General features: G+C 37.6%; 1 non-coding gene and 1 pseudogene across 1 annotated transcript; both read right to left on the minus strand.

The window, feature by feature from the left end:
• The window catches only part of LOC128171437 (talin-2-like), a 333,309-nt pseudogene that overhangs the window by 15,509 nt on the left and 294,157 nt on the right, over positions 1–23,643 (minus strand).
• Trnay-aua (transfer RNA tyrosine (anticodon AUA)) lies at positions 14,459–14,533 on the minus strand. Its single transcript has one exon. It is a non-coding gene; the product is annotated as a tRNA-Tyr (tRNA).

Raw genomic sequence — 23,643 nt, forward strand, 5'->3', positions numbered from 1 at the left:
GCTCATTCAAAGAGGGGCAATAATGATGTTATCACCAGTCGGCTCAATAAGCTCATTCAAAGAGGGGCAATAATGATGTTATCACCAGTCGGCTCAATAAGCTCATTCAAAGAGGGGCAATAATGATGTTATCACCAGTCGGCTCAATAACCTCATTCAGGGGGCAATATAGAGGTTTGAGAAATGATGCCATGTATTGCAATCTGACTGGTCCAACATTGGATCTGTATAAACTCCTACAGGGCTTGATTGACCAGGCTCTATACAGGTCCATTAGTAAATCATTAGTCCTCCACTAATGAACCACTGATTAACGACGTACCTGTTGTTGGGAGCTGGGCGGGTTAACCAGGTTCTGACACGCCATCTGTATTGCCTGGTTAGCCCAGGCAAACTGGGACTGGTCCACCAGCCCGGGCCTTCCGGGCTCTGATGCTCCATCAGCAATGCCCACAAGGTAGGCTGCTTGTAATTTAAAGTAAAAACAAATGTCATTATTCATTCATCATACATATTAGGACGTTCTGGTGCTCCATCTCCTACACTCCATCAGCTATGTCACTCTTGACAGAATGTTGATGTAGAGTTTTGAGTCAGTTACTCTCTCTAGAATGTTTTGAGACAGTTCCTTTCTAACTCTATTTCCTACTTAAAATTCTATGGTCTCAAAATAAGTTGTTTGTGCCATTTTGGAAAAAAAATAGCAACTCATAGCAGTCAATCCCTGAATACAAAAACTTTTGAGACTGTTCCTCTATATGATGACTTTTGAGACGGTCCCTTACCTGTGAGGCGGCCTCAGTGAGTCCACAAACAGATGTTGAGAAGTTCCCCCCGGAGTATGTAAACAGATAGCCATGCTATGACCATAAATTGCTAGTATTAAATAATGGTCACTATGATAATTAAGTGTACCTAGGTACTGCGCATTGAATGGTGTTAATGATAATTAATAGAATGAACTCTGTGACTCTTGTAGCAATGTGTAGTGTTCCTAAATGATGTTATGAAACCAGGTGCATAATACGGGCATAATAATATCCAAATTGAGAGTTTAACAACAAGCGACATATTTGGTGATTCTGTGTCTGCAACGATAGCTCTAGTACTCTATATTGACTCATGTATTGTGTATTCTATATATTAACCTTTGTAACCTTTTATGCAGTGTATGAATGAACGTATTATGAGTAAGTGATGCCTCATACTAGGTGGAGGACTCCGAGACCCAGGACTCGGAGACTCACATCCTGCATCCAGACTCTTTGATTGGCAGTTTTGACAGTTTTGTTACTTTATTTAGAAATAAAATATTAATCTTAATTTTGAACACTAAATGTTCACTCATGATCGTCGTAAATGGGCTGAACTAGTCAGAACTGTCCATCATAAGTAAAATGTTATATATACCCATGTGAAATGAGATTGAGCAGACTCCTGATTTGGGCTGCTATTAGTTGATGTAATTGTAACTATACGATCACGCTTAATAAAACGCTTGAGAAAGAAATACTGGACTTGTCATCACTAAGTTTGAGCTGACCCTCAATTGGATCCGTAAGACAGAAGGCTTACAAGTCACAGAAGTTCTCCAGGTCACCCTTCTTGGCGTGGTTCGTGATCCCAGTCATAAAGTCTCCCAACAGCTGCAGGACAGAAAGAGGGGCCAGTTAGTTAATCCAGTAATTAACTAATTAACTGATCCAGATATTAACTAACCATTCAAAATATTATTAAATCTGAAGCAGTACAACAGGTTAATGTCAGTATAATTCATAATGAGTGATATACAGTTGGCTTAATGGTTCATCAAACACACTATAAATATATATATATTCACTGGTCAACATTAAGGAGATAAATATCATCAATATAAAGCAAAATGTAACCAGTGTAAGTAATTAATATATAATGTTTGTCTATTTGTAAACGTAATTGTTTCTGTGTGCATGTGTGTGTGTTTTATTTACATCTCCAGGTGAGATTGTCCACGTGTAATTGTTTATTTTTATTTGACCATTCGACTACCCGTTTGACCTGTCTGACAACATTCTAAATTTAACTTCTACTAACCAATCTTCCCGCCTAACTAACCAGGCCCGCGCACACTTTGTCTTGCCTTGAGAGGGGACAGACCTGCATGAAGATTAAGCGCAAGCTTTGTCTGCGATTAGCTGCCGGTGTCTGGTAATTCTTGTGTAATTTATTACTTATAAATATATTCTATGTTTATAATTTAACAATTCCATGCTATATATTAAATAATCTTTATCCAAGTTATTGTACCGTATTCTGAGATAATTGTCAAATGAGTCAATGTTGTATGTTTCAGGTTTTTCGTATAGTATATATTGAATAAATACATTGTATGACCCTCACTGGTGTTCTGTCTACTGCCTGGGTTACATAAAGCAAAATATTACATGCATGCAAAAATGTAATTCACATTTAAAGCCTCAAATTGACTGAATTTTTTCTTATTGAAAACAATACCATATGATTGTAACCAAGAAGAAGGGAGTTGTAAACAGAATACATTTACCGGTACATGGAGTGGGCACAGACAGGCGGAGGGACCAAGCTCAGGGCCAGAGAATCTAGACTCGTTCACTTCTGATCTCAGTCTCACATTTACAAAAGTGGAGAAGTGAGATTTAGTTACAAAAGAAATATGAGAAAAAAAGAGATTCAGACAAAAAGTGAGCTCGTCAAAGTTTTATGGCCACAGAGCCATCATCTGACAAATCATCGACTACCTCTATCTATTTGGAGGTCCGTGTTGCTCTGCTTTGAATTTGTATTTCGTTTTATGGATTTTTGAGATGGTTGATGGTTTGTTACTGTCATTTTTCAAACATTGACATTAAGGCCAATTCTCTGATTGACAGTTAGGCTTATTAGGGGACCATCATATATTATTTGAGAAGACACTGTTGTAATGAGTTTTCAGGCTTGAACATGCAACAAACAACAAAACAACACACAACATAATGTTTACAGACAACAGACAGGGGGGGGGGGGGGGAGGGGGTTAATGTTTACACACATACATGCTTTCTCTATATCGTGTTCTGGGACTGTACATTGGGGAAGAAATCTGTTCTGTTCATTTTTACATGCTTAGCAAATTGAAGTAAAATTATATTGTGATAATATTAGTACTCTGGTTATCACAAATGACAAGTAATACTATACAATCAAATTTGTCATGAATTCACAAAGCCTTGGAACCTCAGATCCTTCGTGAATGAAGATTCTTAAGATATTTTGTTCTCTGTCTAAAATTAAACCGACAACATATTTCATTTAATTTTTCCAGAAGAAGAACAAACAATCTAGAACTTGTAAGATGATAGCTGCACTGTTAATTCTCTCTGTATATCACACGTATGCTGTCAAACTTAGCTAGTACTTATTACAGATAGAAGAGAGAAATATGCAATAAGTGTAATATACAGTTTTTCCAGGTACATTTGACAGTAACTAGCTTGGCTATTTTCCACTTATCTAATTAATGAATAAATACAAGATTATTTTTCTATTTTCACATATGTGTATGCATATAGCACTAGCCATTTTTTTAAAAATCAAAACATAGCATAGAAGTCATTATTTCCTCAATTTTTTTTTTTTTGGGGGGGGGGGGTCATAAATTTTCTCAACAACAAAGGCTGACATAAAATCAAAGGCCGGAACGGCCACAAAGGCGTGGAGCTGACATTTTTTTCTTTTACATAGAATATGATACCAATAATTTGAATTTCTGTACTAATAGTCATATCAAATGATATTAGACTTAGAATAGAAAAGTATATGATTTATGTTCTCTGCTGCTCTAAAAAAAAAATCAGTATATTTTCTTATAATATAGGTAGTGGTGCTTTTTAATACAATAACTCATCATAATTGCAAAAATCGAAGAAATTTCAAAGTTCAAAAATAATTCGTTTCTTTCTGCTTCAAACAGTCTTTGAACAACTTTCACAGGTTCATAATTTGAATACATTAACAGTGTGTTCCTAATTATAATAATAAAACATACATTTATTTATTTCAATTCCCGTTTGAAACAAGATTTCCTATGGTATGGTTGTTTACAAACAAATCCACAACACGTGCTATCTAAAATGCTCGACCAAACCAACTGCATTATCGAGTTTACTATTTGCAACGAAATTACTAAATACGTTTATCGCTTACATTTATTTTGGACACCGTGCCCGGTAACAAATAAATTTACATCCAAAATGTTATTTCTATCGGGCACGGTCTCCAATTAAAATGTAAGCGATAAACTAAAATAATATTTAGTGAATCTTTACACTTAGGCCTGATTGTATTCATCCGCCATTTCTTGATTAAGCAAATTTATTCTTATGCAATGAGTTGTCAATGACCAGGGAGGCAAAGTTGGGTTTTTTGTACACAATTTAGTTGAATAAATGGAACAAAAAAAACTCGTAATACGTTTAATACTCTAGGAAACTTATTTCTTATGCGCATTTAAAAGGCGGTGCAGAGCGTGAATTTTTGGACGATTGCCAATCCAGACGATCGCTAGAAGGCTGCCGAGCATTAGCTCAACGCCTTAAAAATGACAACAAACATGCAACTGATGATGAAATTGACAGAGACGAAGTGGAAAATAAACCCCAGAAATAGTTCATAGAAAAACAAGTCTAAATCAAGATAACACTGAAAAAGCACCAGTTTTCCCTCCCCCTTCACATGCCTGAAACCTGACCCTGTAAATAGTTTGTGGGAACACAGAACACGCTCAACATTGTCAATATAACGACCTTACACTAATTACTGGCCCATAAACTGTGACATGTACATTTAAAATTACTGTTTTTTCATTTACTCAAAGTTTCATTAAGTTCATTTGAGAAGGTTGGGTGTTTCATTTAAAATACAAGTGAAGTTCAGAGGTTAGGATAGTGTGTGATTATGTGTTCTGTGAGCAAATATAAAACGATGTGATCAACCCAAGATTTTTTTGTGAGGGTGAGGGTGGGGGGTGGGGGTGAGGGTGGAGGTGGGGTGTTGAGCATGTCTGTTATAAGCTTTCTGGGTACAACAAAAATAGAAGAGATACAAGAAGAAGGTGAGATTTACCCAGACTTGGCCCTGTGATAAAATCCTCACAAAATCAGCCAATCAGTCGATAGCATTCAAAACAGTATTATACAAACAGCCAATCAGTTTACAGCATTCAAAACAGTTAATTTACAATCAGCCAATCAGTCAATAGCATTCAAAAAAGTTTAGAAATGATTAGCCAATCAGATATTGGCATTCATAAATAATTCTTAATATAGATGGCTGTAAATGTTAAAAGATTTAAATTAAAAAAACCAAATTAAATATTAATCTAGTAGGATTTGGGAAAATTCTAGTTATACATTATTCAGCCATTAACAAAGATATGAATTTTTATTGCAAAGGTTTGTAAGTAACATGAAGACGAATGAAAACAAACCTTAACTTCATTCTATATACAAGACAAAGAGATTTTCACAGATTCATTCTCTACACAAAAAAGTCAAAAACTGATAAAGCATCACTTTCTACTCCGACAGTCAGCCATCATGCGACTTAGTTCTTGGATACATTCAGAGAGTTCACTCTCCGCGCCACAGACATTGTGATACAGGCGAGGAATGAGTTACCTACCTTAGATTTCTCCATGACGGAGTCCAGACATTCGAAATACGACAGGTCGGTCACTGGCTCATTGGCACTCTCCAGCATAGATTTCATCATCTACAATAATACAGCATCACAGCATTAAAAAAAATACAGCATACTGAGCATAGAGAAGCATTGTACAGCAGAGATTCTTACACGGCTCAAATCTTTATAATAAAATACATATCTTTAATATTTTCACTTTCTGTTTGGAGGGGAGGAGGAGTATAAATCTGAGGAATCCTCTACAAATAATTATTTTGCTATGAGGATGAAGGAGTAATTCATCTGTAAAATCAGAAGGATGAAAAGATGGCTTTTAAGGATAGGTTATGTGATTTCTGAATCATATTTACAACAGTGTCAATAAGCCATACTCTACAACTTCTTTCTCACTCTTATCGTAATAATATTCTGAGGGCGTTATCACACTCCTTCTGCCCTTGGTTATATATACTACATACATATTGGAGGGTGTTACTGACCTGTATCTGTCTGAGGGCGTTATCACACTCCTTCTGCCCTTGGTTATATAAACTACATACACATTGGAGGGTGTTACTGACCTGTATCTGTCTGAGGGCGTTATCACACTCCTTCTGCCCTTGGTTATATAAACTACATACACATTGGAGGGTGTTACTGACCTGTATCTGTCTGAGGGCGTTATCACACTCCTTCTGCCCTTGGTTATATATAAACTACATACACATTGGAGGGTGTTACTGACCTGTATCTGTCTGAGGGCGTTATCACACTCCTTCTGCCCTTGGTTATATATACTACATACACATTGGAGGGTGTTACTGACCTGTATCTGTCTGAGGGCGTTATCACACTCCTTCTGCCCTTGGTTATATATAAACTACATACACATTGGAGGGTGTTACTGACCTGAATCTGTCTGAGGGTGTTATCACACTCTTTCTGCCCTTGGTTATATAAACTACATACACATTGGAGGGTGTTACTGACCTGTATCTGTCTGAGGGCGTTATCACACTCCTTCTGCCCTTGGTTATATATAACTACATACACATTGGAGGGTGTTACTGACCTGTATCTGTCTGAGGGTGTTATCACACTCTTTCTGCCCTTGGTTATATAAACTACATACACATTGGAGGGTGTTACTGACCTGTATCTGTCTGAGGGCGTTATCACACTCTTTCTGCCTATGGTTATATAAACTACATACACATTGGAGGGTGTTACTGACCTGTATCTGTCTGAGGGCGTTATCACACTCCTTCTGCCCTTGGTTATATAAACTACATACACATTGGAGGGTGTTACTGACCTGTATCTGTCTGAGGGCGTTATCACACTCCTTCTGCCCTTGGTTATATATAAACTACATACACATTGGAGGGTGTTACTGACCTGTATCTGTCTGAGGGTGTTATCACACTCTTTCTGCCCTTGGTTATATAAACTACATACACATTGGAGGGTGTTACTGACCTGTATCTGTCTGAGGGCGTTATCACACTCTTTCTGCCCTTGGTTATATAAACTACATACACATTGGAGGGTGTTACTGACCTGTATCTGTCTGAGGGCGTTATCACACTCCTTCTGCCCTTGGTTATATAAACTACATACACATTGGAGGGTGTTACTGACCTGTATCTGTCTGAGGGCGTTATCACACTCCTTCTGCCCTTGGTTATATATAAACTACATACACATTGGAGGGTGTTACTGACCTGTATCTGTCTGAGGGTGTTATCACACTCTTTCTGCCCTTGGTTATATAAACTACATACATATTGGAGGGTGTTACTGACCTGTATCTGTCTGAGGGCGTTATCACACTCCTTCTGCCCTTGGTTATATAAACTACATACACATTGGAGGGTGTTACTGACCTGAATCTGTCTGAGGGCATTATCACACTCCTTCTGCCCTTGGTTATATATATACTACATACACATTGGAGGGTGTTACTGACCTGTATCTGTCTGAGGGCGTTATCACACTCCTTCTGTCCTTGGTTATATATATACTACATACACATTGGAGGGTGTTACTGACCTGTATCTGTCTAAGGGCGTTATCACACTCCTTTTGCCCTTGGTTATATAAACTACATACATATTGGAGGGTGTTACTGACCTGTATCTGTCTGAGGGCGTTATCACACTCCTTCTGCCCTTGGTTATATAAACTACATACACATTGGAGGGTGTTACTGACCTGTATTTGTCTGAGGGCGTTATCACACTCCTTCTGTCCTGGAGCCGACACAGTACAGACGTTGATCAGCTGATTAATGCTCTCAGTCACCGCTCTATCAGACAAAATGTAGTAAAAGTTTAAAATATCAAACAATGAAATTGAAACAAAACCCCTAAAATCCTTACTCAATTTAATTATTTCATGCTTTACAAAACTACACATAATTAATGACTCCGGGGCTATAAACTTAACAAAAGTTAAAGATAAAACTCAAACACATTTAGGGTTAGACTATGTAGAGTAACTCAATGTAATATTGGATTGTATAAACTTAAGGTAATATTTGAGTGCCTACCTGGCGGCCTGCGAGAGCAGATTCTTGGTGTTGGGAGCGTTTGGATCGGCTGACACAGACTTGGCGGCCAGCAGCAGTTTACTGGAAACCATGGAGACGTTCTTTAGTCCGCCCACAATCTGGTTCTGTGTGTCTCCATCCTTGGACAGACCTGGAAACCGACCAATCAAAATCAATCACAGGTACCTACATTCTACAGTAATGTCACACCTTAAGCCTCGCGTCTGTTTTGATCAAACCTTAAATTTTTAGTATCTGATTTTGTTGGAATCTCGCTCTCACTGACCTGCCATGGTGAGTCCAGATTTGATGAACTCTGAGTAAGAAGAGCTGTACTTGCGAGATGACTCGGCAAGTTGTTTGGGTGTGCCACGAGATGCGGTGACGATGTCACTGGCGGCCTGGTTGAGATTGACAGCGGCGTTGTTGTTCTCGATCTGGATCTCCTGGAACGTGCGGTCTGTGCTCGGGTACTACAATGTACAGGAACGAAAAATTAAATCAATTCCTAATAATGATGCATAGATGAAGTAATTTTGTTAAGATTACTTTTTATGAGATAAGGATTTCTATGCATATGTGAAGTAATTTAATTCTGAAAGAATGAGAACTATTTCTGTGAAAAAGGTGATTTTTTATGAGTCAAGTTAAAATTTGAGATGAAGCTTGTGTATTGCTGACATAAGGTTGCCTATTCGTCTATTTCTAAAATAGATGTAACTATCTCGGTGGATGCCATTTGACTCTTAATCCACTTATTCTGAGATCAAATCTGCTTCCGACTTAAATTTTGTCTATTTCTGAGATAGACTGTCTGCTGAACAGACAGATCTGCGTACCTTGGTGGACGCCAGCTCCTGGCTCGAGTCTGTGATCTGTCTGATGGCGTTATCCACGTCTCTCTGTCTGGGAAGGGCGTTCACACAGCTGTTGAGCGCACTCGACACAGCCTTCGCCACCTGGTTAAGTCTAGCCTGGTTCTCAGGGTTTTCTGGGTCGTTCATGGCTCGCTTCGTCTCCTCCAGTAGATGCGTCGACTTGTCGATGACGTCACGGGCGCTGTCGATCACTTGCCGTCTGACCTTGATGTCTTCTGAGGTTGAGGCGACACTGCGCGTGGCTTCTGTCAGCACGCGGAGGGCGTTCGCAGTGTCCCTGGCTGCTACACCCACGTAATTCTCATTGCCCTGAAAAATCACCATATAGTGGAAATATATTATATAGATAAATATATAGATAAATAAAATCCAATTCCCTGAGAAATGACCACAGGGAAGAATGTGTGAAGAAAAGTCACAACAGAATGAAATCATGTCATATATATATATTATACTGTTCACTCCGTTTTTTCTTATATCACAAAAATTACAAAAATGGGGGTAAATACGTTACTTTTTCATTTGCATCAGTCATCTTGTTTGAATTTTTGCGTATCATATTTTTTGTGATGTCTTATTTTTTTACAACGATCATTTATTACCAGAATATTTGAAATGCTCTATATATTCTACAAAATTTCTGTCTCCATTATACATTTATCTGTGTTTACCTATATATTCTACAAAATTTCTGTCTCCATTATACATTTATCTGTGTTTACCTGTGAGGCAGCCGTCAGTAGCTGAGCCATCGCCGATCCCACGTCCTTAGAGGTGGAGCCAAGTTTCATGGCCGACGCCTCCACCTGAAATACGTAACAAAATCATGTATCAACTCCATTCCCCCATATTACAATAGAAAACCATGATACAATATCAAATCTCCCATTTATATAATAATCAAAAAATATCTGACAGTTTACACCCTTTACTTACTTTTTTAGTAATGATCTTATTCACTAAACACATGCTACTATCATTAAATACTCATGACCTTTAACCCTGGCCTGAACATAATACGAATGATCCACTTCACTTTACATATAATCCAATTAACAAATGCACTATGTATACACATGCTACTATCATTGAGTATTCCTGACCTTTAACCCTTGACCTGACTATAAAATCACCATGACCTTTTCCTCTTGGCCTTACCGTTTCACCGGGTAGTGGCACAAGGTTACCGCTGTCGGCGGCTCTGCGGTACTCCTCCAGCTCGCGGTCGAGTTCGGTCAGCTGATCAAGCGCAGCGTCAACCTCCAGTGAGATACACATCTCCTCTGCCTTCCCTGAGGCAGTTCTCAGCTCCGCGAGCGCGGTGGTCATTGTCTTCACTGTCTGGTTCATGTTCATGCTTGCAGCTTGATCTCCAACCGTTGGGGCTGCGGTGTTTGCAGCGGATACCAGCTGACTGGCAGGCTGTCAGAAGAAATGTGGCCAGTGAACCGAGATGTGAAACTAGTGTCTATCATAATAGCTATGCACATCATATTATTTTGATAAAATAAATAAAATGAGTTAAATATAGCACAGAAACCTTAGTTTTAAGACATTTTCCTTTCTCCCCCAAACACTGCAGCGAGATTTTACAGACATTGTACTACAATGTTTGATTTTTTTTCTTGCCAAATGGTCTCCCTTACAATTTGTACTTTATACCTGTATAAATTCCTTGCTGGCATTGATCAGTTGTAGCTGGGCTGTAGCGCTGTCCTGGTTTGTCTCAGATCCCCGGAATCCTTGGATCAACAGGGGCAGCTGTTCATTCATGATCTGTAGAAGGAGAACAACATGTGATAGTCTCAGCCAATAAAATACAACAATACAAGGAGGACACACTATTATTTCCTTAGCCAATCATATATGGTTTTACAAACACTACAGTCTTAATCAGCCAATCATACAGCAGTATTTGGAAGACACAATACAATATTCTTAGACAATTAGACAATACTTTAATACTCTGGGGGAACAGAAAGAATGCAGATACAACGCTTAGTCATAGAACACAACAGGAAGATTTGACCCCGCGACCTTTTGCCAATCAGTTTTAACCCAGCATTTATCAGTGTTTCAACATTCAGTGTGTCTTGTTTGTCATCCAACAACTTCTGTAATAAGAATTATGGTATGATAAGTGTCCCCTGTTTACCTGGCATTGTTGAGACAATTACAGCAGGATTTAAACCAAGAACCTTTAGCTTACTGGCCAATCTACTATACCTCCCATAGCTAAGTGTTTCCACCATTATGTAAATTGAATTGGGACTTCTTTTATTGATAAGAATTATGGAATGATGTCCCCATCACTGCTTACCTGGCATTGTTGAGTCAGTTGATGTTCCGAGGTTTTGTTAGTGTTGGATTTGTTAGCGTTCTTCGAGGCGTTAATCAGCTGTGTGGTGGCTGAGGCGGTATGACGCGCGGCGTTCTACAAAACATAGATATAATCTCTTACAGTCCTATCACATGATAAAGTAGGATTGAAATACATCAGAATTACAATCCAATTAAATATCAAAGCATGGTTGTAACCATAACACACCTAAATGACACAAGTAAAGTCTCATCACAAAACATGATTGTAATATCAAGCCATCATGTCGTATATCATTTACTGCAATTAAATTACAGGTTCTAGAGATAATTAAACGACACTTAATGAGTCTCTGACCTCTAGCCTCCTGATGAGTTTCTTTTTGAGGGCGTTGCTGGCGGCGATATTTGTGGCAGCCCGGAGATCCTCTGCAGCGCCTCATAGTCTCTTCTGCTGCTCCGAGTCGTTCGGACTCGACGCACAGCCCTGTAATATTAGAATATGACACTTTACTGAAATTGATTGAACAGATATAGCTGTTCACTGTAATACAACTCTGTATCAAATATAACAATTTACTTCACAAATGTTTAACATGATATTGCATTCTACAGTTTCAGCTGCTTTATCTTTACCATCATATGCTCTGCGGCCTACAAATGTCTACATAACCAGACACAGAGTATACTATTACACTTCCCATCTCATTGTACAATGCACACAATTTTTCCTTACCTTGGCAGCTTCCACCATGTTCGCGGTGGCATCAGCGAGTTGTCTGGCGGCGGCCAGTAGCCGCTTCTGCATGTCCGAGTCAGAGTGGCGCTCGGCTTCTCCCCTGATGGCCCCAACCAATGAAGAAGTCGCCTGAAAACAACAGATATCAAGGTAAAAAAAGTATGTCATAAACAAGTAAATATATTGAAACAGTCAACAGTCTTAAATTTCTGAGCCATGTAGGTGCTATAACCCAATTTAGCATTGACTTTTATAGAATTGAACTTATGAGAGAGGTGTGAAATATTTGCGAGCTTACCTGAGCTAGCTGCCTGGCCTGTCTCACCATCTCGTGGGCGTCGCCCACACTACTGAACAGTCTGTCTGTCACAGTCAGGATCATGTCCACTGCATCCTCGTGGGATTCCCCAGCCTGTCAATCAAAAACATACATTTACTACCTCACTGCACAGAAGAGTTCATAATCTCAGTATCATAACAATATCAAATCATTGTACTGTCATTATAACCAAAACTTCAATGTCATACGGCTCATACCTTTCTTCATTTAATATTGTGTAACAGGAGAGAGAGATAGAGAGAGAGAGAGAGAGAGAGAGATAGAGAGAGAGAGAGAGAGAGAGAGAGATAGAGAGAGAGAATAAAAGCTTAAGAAAAAGAAAACAGTGAAAATCCCACTTACCGCGGTGGGTCCTGCCCCCTTCTTGATGTGCTGTAGCAGGTCGTTAAGAGCCTGAGTAACTGCTGTGGCTGCGGCGCCTAGGTCGGCCAGAAGCTTATCATCGTGGCAGGACTGCTGGGCCGCCTCCACGATTCCCTCCACAGAGTGAGCCACACCCTTTGCGGCGTCTATAAGCTGTTCCTGACAGGCCAGGCTACTGATGGTCGGAGCCACCACCTACAACATATATAGTGATACAATATAAAACGGTGTTAGTACCAACAAGCAGATATCGATGTTATCCTATGAGGTTATCATTCCAACCAATAGGACTTATTGTAACAAATGGATTAATTCAGCCAATAGGACTTCTTGTAACAAATGGATTAATTCAACCAGCAGGACTTATTGTAACAAATGGATTAATTCAACCAATAGGACTTATTGTAACAAATGGATTAATTCAACCAATAGTAGCCACCACCTAAACCTCAATGGAAGACAGTATTTGCACTTAACACACAGGATCAATAAAAATCCAAGGTCCCAACAAATAGAATGATTTCCATCCTACTGGATCAATCCTACCCAATAGGATCAATCTCAGCCTAAAGGACCAATCTCAGCCTATAGGATCATTCTCAGCCTATAGAATCTATCCCACCCAATTTGATCAATCCCAACTCAAGGGATCGGCCGCATTCTTTTGGGTAATTCTAACCTATAAGATCATTTCGAGAAGATTTTGTCAAGCAAAGGGACCTCATAAATCAGTCCCAAAAAGTCAGATCCAAACAAATAGGTTTGTCCAACCAATAAGTATCAATCATAGAGAATTCAATAGTCCAACCAATAAGTATCAATCATAGAGAATTCAATAGTCCAACCAATAAGTATCCATCATAAAGAATTCAATAGTCCAACCAATAAGTATCAATCATAAAGAATTCAATAGTCCAACCAATACGTATCAATCATAAAGAATTCATTAGTCCAACCAATTAGTATCAATCATAAAGAATTCAATAGTCCAATCAATAAGTAACAATCATAAAGAATTCAATAGTCCAACCAATAAGTATCAATCATAAAGAATTCAATAGTCCAACCAATAAATATCAATCATAAAGAATTCAATAGTCCAACCAATAAGTATCAATCATAAAGAATTCAATAGTCCAATCAATATCAATCATAAAGAATTCAATAGTCCAACCAATAAGTAACAATCATAAAGAATTCAAATGAAAAAAGTTATATTATCTACTTTATATTACAATATTTATAGTTTGATTGCAGCACTAATTTTCAACTCTGATATTCAATCTTTAAAACAAATTTCATAGAAATTAAATTCAAACTAACAGCAAACTAAGGTTTTTCAAATAAAATTGTGTTACCAGTCAGCATAGCACTCTACCTGTCGCTAAAGGGTTAACCCGCTAGCCAGAGCTAGTAGGAATGCCATATACTTGACTCTACCACATTGTCCCCCTCCAAGGAAAGAGGCGTCCCGACTCTCCTGGAGTGCCAATGCCTGTGGGCCAAAGTTCTGGAAACAATCTCTCTCACCCGCCAGAGAATACCCAGGTCCCAACATGGGCGCCAAATGTAACGGGATGGGAGAAATAATGACGGACCAGACCGGGATTCGAACCTGGGCCCCCTGAATCTATAGTCAGGTGCTCTACCAACTGAGCTATCTGGCGCCGGTATTCGAACCAGTCTGACCGTCACATAATGCCCCAACGTTGGCGCCAAATGTAACAGAGACACTTATTGCCTCTGCTGGGGTTTGAACCCAGGTCCTCTGGCACGCCAGTCCAGCACTCTATCGATCGAGCTAAAGGGTTAACCCGCTAGCCAGAGCAAGTAGGAATGCCATATACCTGACTCTACCACAAGTCGTAGTACATCAAATTTGTAAAAATTGTGTTATTTTAACGATATATTAAAGAGTAGTCAACTAACTGACTTGAAAATTCACAGGGTTTGTCCTTTTACCATGCCAAATAAGTGTACGAAGTTTGATAAGTATCCCTGCAAGAGTTTTCTTTTCAACTTGTTTCCAATCTGAACACACGCACAGCAGCGATGCTATATCCCCTTCGCACAAAAGTTATGCGAGGGGATAATAACAAACATTCAAACACACATTAAGCTATTAACTCTATTAACTCACCGTAACGTTTTTCTGTCACGCTACTTTCGCTCTGGGTGATTGATAACTTTAACTCAAAAATTTCGATTGATAACTCGTATACAAAGTTGATTATGACATTGATTTAATGAAATAATAATTTGTAATAGTATTAATGGTTTGGAAAGGCACATGCATTTTTTATTTGTTATTTTACAGAAGTGTGCAATCTATGATAAACATTTTTAGTTTTGAACGAATTTTGTCATAATGTATGCCCCCCTCCTTTACAATGGTTACCTGTACATATAGCAGGTTGTATGTCTAATTCTATGTTACCTGTAGATATAGCAGGTTGTATATATAATTCTAGGTTACCTGTACGTAAAGCAGGTTGTATATATAATTCTAGGTTACCTGTACGTATAGCAGATTGTATGTATAATTCTATGTTACCTGTACGTATAGCAGATTGTATGTATAATTCTATGTTACCTGTACATATAGCAGGTTGTATGTATAATTCTATGTTACCTGTATGTATAGCAGGTTGTATGTATAATTCTAGGTTACCTGTACATATAGCAGATTGTATATATAATTCTATGTTACCTGTACATATAGCAGGTTGTATGTATAATTCTAGGTTACCTGTACGTATAGCAGGTTGTATATATAATTCTAACTAATACCTGTACTTTTAGCAGGTTGAGTTGTCCAGGGTCACGCTGGTCAACGTTTTGGTCAGAGAAAAAGAACTTCCTCCTCAGCAGTAGTGTGTCCACGTCCAACACCCCCTGTTCTCTCGGGGTCCGTGAATGGTCCAACCACTCCACTGAAAAATCGTCCAATCAAAACTCATTTACAAAACATCCAATCAAAACTCAATACATTTATTTTAATATAAATTTCATCAACTACTCCAATGATCAAAACTTTATGAAAATGTCCAATCAAAACGTGTCAATGAACGGAGCCTACGTTCGTCGTCCATGTTGTGTTTCTTTCTCTTCTCGTCGAGTTTCTTCTAGCCCTTGGCGATGGACCTCGGCGGAGAGTCAGCGTCTTCTCTTTCTTGTCGTCCGGCATCTCGCGGACCAGGGAGTATTCCTCATGGTTAGAGATACCTGGAGAATAATACAATACAGAAAATATGTTGATAGGTGTTGCTGTATGTTGCTAACACTTACCCATCTTGGTACACATTGTGTTGCCCAACTGTGTGACTGTTGATCATTCACCTTACTTCCCAGATAGCATGACTACGTTGGGCCAACGTTGGCCCTTAGTTGTTCATTACGTTGTACCAACGTTGGCAGACTACGTTGGGCCAACGTAATTTTGCTCATCGGCCCTACGTTCATCCAACATGTTGGGCCTACGTTGGTCCAACATGTTGGACCAACGTAGGGCCGATGAGCAAACGCCAACCATCGACCAACGGTACAACCAATTACCAACGTTGGCCCAACGTAGTCATGCTATCTGGGTTAAGTGTTTGTGTTGCTACATGTTGCATGTGTTGCTATTTGGTGCTGTATGTGCTAACATCTGTCCATCGAAAAATTGACCCCCACCAAATTAAATGATTCCACAGTACCTATCTTGATATAGATGGTGACCATCAGTTGCCCCACTGTGTAGCTGTCATCCAACTGTAACTTATGTGTTTCTGTGTGTTGAGAGTTACAGTGTGTTGCTATATGCCGTGTGTTGCTGTATGTTGCTTTAAGTTGCTATATGTTGCTTAGACTTACCCGTCTTGGTACGGATTGAGATTGTGACAATCAGCTGCCCCACTATAACTATGAGTTGCTGTATGTTGCTGTGTGTTACTTTAAGTTGCTATATGTTGCTTAGAGTTACCCATCTTGGTACAGATGGTGACCATGTGACAATGTTTTTTACTGTAAATGTCTTTCCTGTTCCAGCTTGGCCAGTTATCAAGATATTGTGATCATTTTCCGCAATGTTTACACATTTTTCCTTGTCGCTGTCTATTTTCGCGGGTTCTTACGATTTCTCTGGACTTACCGTATGCATTCGAAACATCTCTGACTTTATATGGAGAGCCGCCGCTAGGCGTCGCGTTGCTCGATGCAAACTTCCGTTGCTTCGATGAGGAATGGTATCGAGGACGTTTCGGGTCACTGGGTGGTTAAAACGGCATGTATACTTATATAAAGTATAGGGAGAAGTCATCTGATCATTTTGTGACATAGTTCTCCGCGGCTATGTTAAGGCTGCCCGATTAATTTCACAGCGATATGTAGAAAGTCACTTGTTGTACTTCATAAGATATGACGTCATAGTTAACTTTGACGTCACGATCTGCATTCCTTTCGATCGTTCTTAGGGAATGTATTGTAGCGTAATAAGTGATATTCATTGTGCATAATAAAACCGCTTCATTCCTTTACATAGACACTGTTGTAAATACTTGTGATACTAAATTCAATATCACCGATATGGAGTATAAAAAATTCAACAGTTGTAAAGCTTCGTAATAGGTAAATAACTATTCATAAACTAATGGTTTTGAGACTCCCCCTGCTACGTGTAATCTAATGAATGGTGATATGTATGTACAAATAAAAAACGGCTTGGCACAAGTGAAAGATAAAAACAATCTTAGTATATTTTACGTGAAATCGGGAGAGAAAATAAGTACCACTGTGAATCTTGCTGGGGGAAACCTACCGATTGACCCGATTTTGTGTAAATCGATCATAAAAGGTAAAAATGTGCCTCATTTCGATGGCGGTGCGAAATGTTTTGACAATATTTCAAATAAACGAAACATTTATATGAACCCCCAGCAAGAACTGCAAAATACATTACTTATCGAAGGATTTTTCATAAAAATTGTTTTGATTTAATGTCATTATTCACTTGTGCCGATGCGATTTTTAGAGATTATTTACCGTGTTAGAATACACCCGTCACGTGCTTAAGAAAAATATATGACGTCACAAAAATACATCAAATATAGTGCTGGATGCCACTGTTCACTTATGTAATAAAAGTTCAAAGAAACTCACTCGGTTAAAGCATTTTTCGATTATTAAAATAGTATCATTTTTCGATATATATTTAGCTTCGGACAGCCTTAACATAGCCGCGTCGCCAGAAACCGGTAGACAAAGGGGATAAATTGTTGAAAATAAATTATGAATTGAGGCCCCCCCCCTGAAATCCGTCGTCCCTTTACATTTTTTAGCTCACCTGAGCTGAAAGCTCAAGTGAGCTTTTCTGATCACTTTTTGTCCGTCCGTCTATCTGTCTGTAAACGTTTCACATTTCGACTTCTTTCCCTGAACCACTTGGCCAATTTCAACCAAACTTGGCACAAAGCATCAATGGGTAAGGGGGATTCAAGATTTTAAAAAATCTTCTCAAATACCATTTGGCCAGAAAAGCTGAAACTTGTGTGGAAGCATCCTCAAATAGTGTAGATTCAAGTGTGTTCAAATCATGGTCCCCGGGGGTAAAGGGGGGCCACAATGGGGGGGGGGGGGTCGAAGTTTTACATTGGAGTATATAGAGTTAATCTTTAAAAATCTTCTTCTCAAAAACCATTTGGCCAGAAAAGCTGATACTTGTGCACTGGATGCACCCTTAGATAGTGTAGATTTAAGTTTGTTCAAATCATGGTCCCTGGGGGTAAGGTGGGGCCACAATGGTGAGGGGTCAAACTTTTACATGGGAATATAAAGAGAAACTTTATTTTTAAATCTTCTACTCAGAACACGACTAGCCAGAAAAGCTGTAACTTGTGTGAAGTATCATCAGGTAGGGTAGATTCAAGTTTGGTCAAATTATTATCCCTGGGGGTATGGTAGGGGCACAATGGGGACCGGTGAAATCTTTACAAAGAAATATATTGAGAAAAATCTTTTTCTTAAAAAAAAAAATTTTCTTAGAAAAGGTGCAACATTAGTGAAAGCAACGTTAGAAGTGTAGATTCAAATTTATCAAAATCATATTTTTCAGGAGTAGGATGGAGCCACATGGGGGGGGGGGGGGGCAATTTTACAAAAGAAAATAGTTTTAATTCATTAAAATTCAAATGTTATAACATATGGTTTAACTTATATGCAAGCATTTTGACATATTTTTGATTCTTTAAAATTGTTTCTAAGACTTTGGCCTCTGGACAATTTTTGGGCTGACACAAGTTTGGTGTAGGTTTTACATCTTACTTGATTTAGAACTGTATGCTCAATATGTGAAATGACTATACTGTGACAGAAAGGGATCAATGATAAACAGAAAAAAATTGAAATTTTGGATATACATATACATATATTTTTTTTTTATTCGGGAATAAATTAGTGTAGATTTAAGTTTGTTCAAATCATGGTCCCTGGGGGTAAGGTGGGGCCACAATGGTGAGGGGTCAAACTTTTACATGGGAATATAAAGAGAAACTTTATTTTTAAATCTTCTACTCAGAACACGACTGGCCAGAAAAGCTGTAACTTGTGTGAAGTATCATCAGGTAGGGTAGATTCAAGTTTGGTCAAATTATTATCCCTGGGGGTATGGTAGGGGCACAATGGGGACCGGTGAAATCTTTACAAAGAAATATATTGAGAAAAATCTTTTTCTTAAAAAAAAAAATTTTCTTAGAAAAGGTGCAACATTAGTGAAAGCAACGTTAGAAGTGTAGATTCAAATTTATCAAAATCATATTTTTCAGGAGTAGGATGGAGCCACATGGGGGGGGGGGCAATTTTACAAAAGAAAATAGTTTTAATTCATTAAAATTCAAATGTTATAACATATGGTTTAACTTATATGCAAGCATTTTGACATATTTTTGATTCTTTAAAATTGTTTCTAAGACTTTGGCCTCTGGACAATTTTTGGGCTGACACAAGTTTGGTGTAGGTTTTACATCTTACTTGATTTAGAACTGTATGCTCAATATGTGAAATGACTATACTGTGACAGAAAGGGATCAATGATAAACAGAAAAAAATTGAAATTTTGGATATACATATACATATATTTTTTTTTTATTCGGGAATAAATTGTTATAAATTTCAGTGTCTGACAACCGAGCCCCTGTGGTCAAAACCTGTGTTTACAATTACAGTATATGCATATAAATGCGTGGCAGTAGGGTAAAGATACATCAGATTCTGTAAAGTGTGTGGTTGCGGTGTTACGTTATATGTGCTGAAGTGCCTGTCTTTTAAAGTTTGTACATGTATATTTTTCTATAGCGAGGTTTATAACAAAATTTATAAGACAAACATGTGACAACAATGCAATTGACTTATTATATGCTTATGAAAACAAGAAGCCTATGGGCCACATCGCTCACCTGAACAACAATTCCTTGTAACATTTTATTTCGTAGCATATGATATTTCTATTTTAAACTTTCAATCCTTTTTGGGCCTCAGTATTGTTCTGTGGATTTTGGTTAGCTTTAACAAATTAAAGTCTACACTATCTTAGGATGCTTGCTTAGTAATCTCACAAACTGTAGATTATTTATTTCTCATTAAGAAAATTTTAAACATTTTTTCTAAAATATATTTCTATGTTAAACTTTGAACCTCTTTTGGGGCCCCAGTATTAGTAATTATTATGCCTTCTGTCAGTTTGTCACTATATATTCAATACTCATCTATTTTCGCATAGTATCAAAGGATTTATATAGCGTAAGCATACTATGTCGAAATAGAGCACGGCGAATATTTTCAACGAAAATCTGTCAAGCGCCGACAGCGGGATTCGAACTCACGACGCTAAAATCATTGATTCTGGCATTAAGTCCAACGCGTTACCGCTACGCTAAATTATCTGTTATTATGAACATCGGTAATTAGGTATATAAAACGTAGATATATACGACTGACATCAAGCAATTAAAATTATTCATTTTTCCAAAAAAAAACTTCATTATTGACGGTAATTTTAAAGTCAAAGTTTCCTATAAACTTTTGAACAAATTGATTGAACATTTTTCAAAGAAATTCTACATGAGAATCACAAAAACGCTTTTTTAAATGACGCTTGATAAAGAATGTTCAAGAAAAAAAAATCACTGAGATTTCGTCTGCTAAACATTTCGAGTTTTCTCGGTAAGGCCAAACGTCTCTCATTTCTTGAAAAGAACATAAACCTTTGTTGACTTTTTATTGTACAACAACGTGTTGATTAAATAAACAATCAAATCAATTGATTACACGTAATTTGAAAAACAACAACAAACGCTTGCTTTTCCGGTGATTATTTTGAAGGGACTTGTCAACACTCGAACGTCAGAGCTACTTATAGCAAAGCACGTCAGTATATTTAACAGTCGGCATAATAATAACAATAGTGTTGTGTTGTGCATGTACTATGCCTAAATAGTAGTCAGGGTTTGATACATAGTGCACTCGCCTCCGGCTCGTGCACCATGTATCAAACCCTGACTACTATTTAGGCATAGTACATGCACAACACAACACTATTATATAATTATTATGCCTTCTGTCAGTTTGTCACTACATATTCAAAGCTCATCTATTTTCGCATAGTATTAAAGGATTTATATAGTGTAAGCATACTATGCCGAAATAGAGCACGGCAAATGTTTTCAACGAAAATCTTTGAAGCGCCGACAGCGGAATTCGAACTCACGACGCAAAAATCATTCTAGCATGAAGCCCAACGCGTTACCGCTACGCTATATTAGCCGTTATTATAAGTAATGGTATTTATATATATATAACGTAGATATATAAAACTAACATCAAACAATTGAAATTATTCATTTTTCCAAAAAACACTTCATAATTGACGGTAATTTTAAAGTTAAAGTTTCTAATAAACTTTTGAACAAATTGATTGAACATTTTACAAAGAAATTCTACATGAGAATCACAAAAACGCTTTTTTAAATGGCGCTTGATAAAGAATGAACAAGAAAAAAATTTCAATGAGATTTCGTCTGCTAAACATTTCGAGTTTTCTCGGTAAGGCCAAACGTCTCTCATTTCTTGAAAAGAACATAAACTTTTGTTAACTTTTTATTGTACAACAACTTGTTGATTAAATAAACAGTCAAATCAATTGATTATTAAAAAAAAAAACTTTTTTCCGGTGATTATTTTTAGGGACTTTTCAACACTCGAACGTCACAGCTACTAGCAAAGCACATCATTATATTCAACAGTCGGCATAATAATAACAATAGTGTTGTGTTGTGCACTCTGGCTCGTGCACTATGTATCAAACCCTGACTACTATTTAGGCATAGTACATGCACAACGCAACACTATTATATAATTAGTATCAGTATTAGTCCGTTGGGCATGCCTTTATTGATAACATTATTTAAGGAAGCCTGCAAAGTAATCTCACAAATTGAAGCATTATAGTTCTTCAGAAGAAGATTTTTAAAGATATACGTTAAACATTGAACCCCGCCTCAGACCCCAATTTTTTCACTGTATAAACAAGCTTCTGAGTAAATATTGGCGTTTCTGGTGCAGTGGTTTTTGAGAGGACAATTTTTAACATTTTCCTATGTATTTCTATGCCAAACTTTGAACCCCGCATCGGGCCTCAATTTTAACTATCAATCTTCACTATATTAACAACTTTTGAGTAAATATTGACGTTTCTGGTGCAGTGGTTCTTGAGAAGAAAATTCTTAAACATTTTTCCTATGTATTTCTAAATCAAATTTTGAACCCCGCCTGAACCCCAGTTTTGGTCCGATTGTCATGATCATGATTTTTACATTTTAGAATCTTTTCTATAGAAATTATTTTTGGTGTAAATTTTGGCATTTCTGTTGTTGTGGTTCTCGAGAAGATTTTTAAACATTATCTACGTGGTTCCAGATTAAACTTTGAACCGCGACTAAAGCCCCAGTTTAGGTCTGAGGGTCATGATTTTTATAATTTAGAATCTTCACTATATAAGCAAGCTTTTGTGTGAATTTTGGCATTTCTGGTTCAGTTGTTCTTGAGAAGAAGATTTTAAAGACACACACCCTATACTCACTGTTTCTCAATTATCTCCCTTTGGAAAAGGGCTGCACCCTTCATTTTCATAATTTAAAATTCCCTTACCATAAGAATGCTTTTTATTAAGTTTGGTTAAATTTGGTCCAGTGGTTTTAGAGAAAAAGTCAAAAATGTAAAAAGTTTACAGACAGACGGACGGACGCCAGACAACAGGTGATCAGTAAAGCTCCCTCGAACTTTTTGTTCGGGTGAGCTAAAAAACTACAGTAATATAACAGTGTTTATAATACTGCTCAAGGATGAACCAAGCTGCCATATTAATAAATGGTTTAATTGACCCTGGGTACTTGGAAATCATTATTTCTAATTTATTGTTGAGTAATAAAAACATCATTGTGAATACAAAAGGACATTGGTACACTCAACTTGACATGGTTCACCTCAATAAATAATGTTCTAGTTCTTGTACATAAAGTTACAGTATTGTCTGAATACGTTGAACTGTTAACAATGGTGAAGTCTGTCTGATTAATCCGTGTCCTCATTTTGTACCATGTATTACAGTACTGCCTGACTATGAAAAAAGACAAACAATATAGACATGTCTCTTTAAGTTTATTGACTTTTATCTACAGCTCGCTACATTTCCCGAAACATCATTTGTATACAAGTATTATGTTTTTTATGGTATGCGTAAACACAA

The sequence above is a fragment of the Crassostrea angulata genome, chromosome 2, assembly GCF_025612915.1.
Source record: "Crassostrea angulata isolate pt1a10 chromosome 2, ASM2561291v2, whole genome shotgun sequence".
Taxonomy (NCBI): domain Eukaryota; kingdom Metazoa; phylum Mollusca; class Bivalvia; order Ostreida; family Ostreidae; genus Magallana; species Magallana angulata.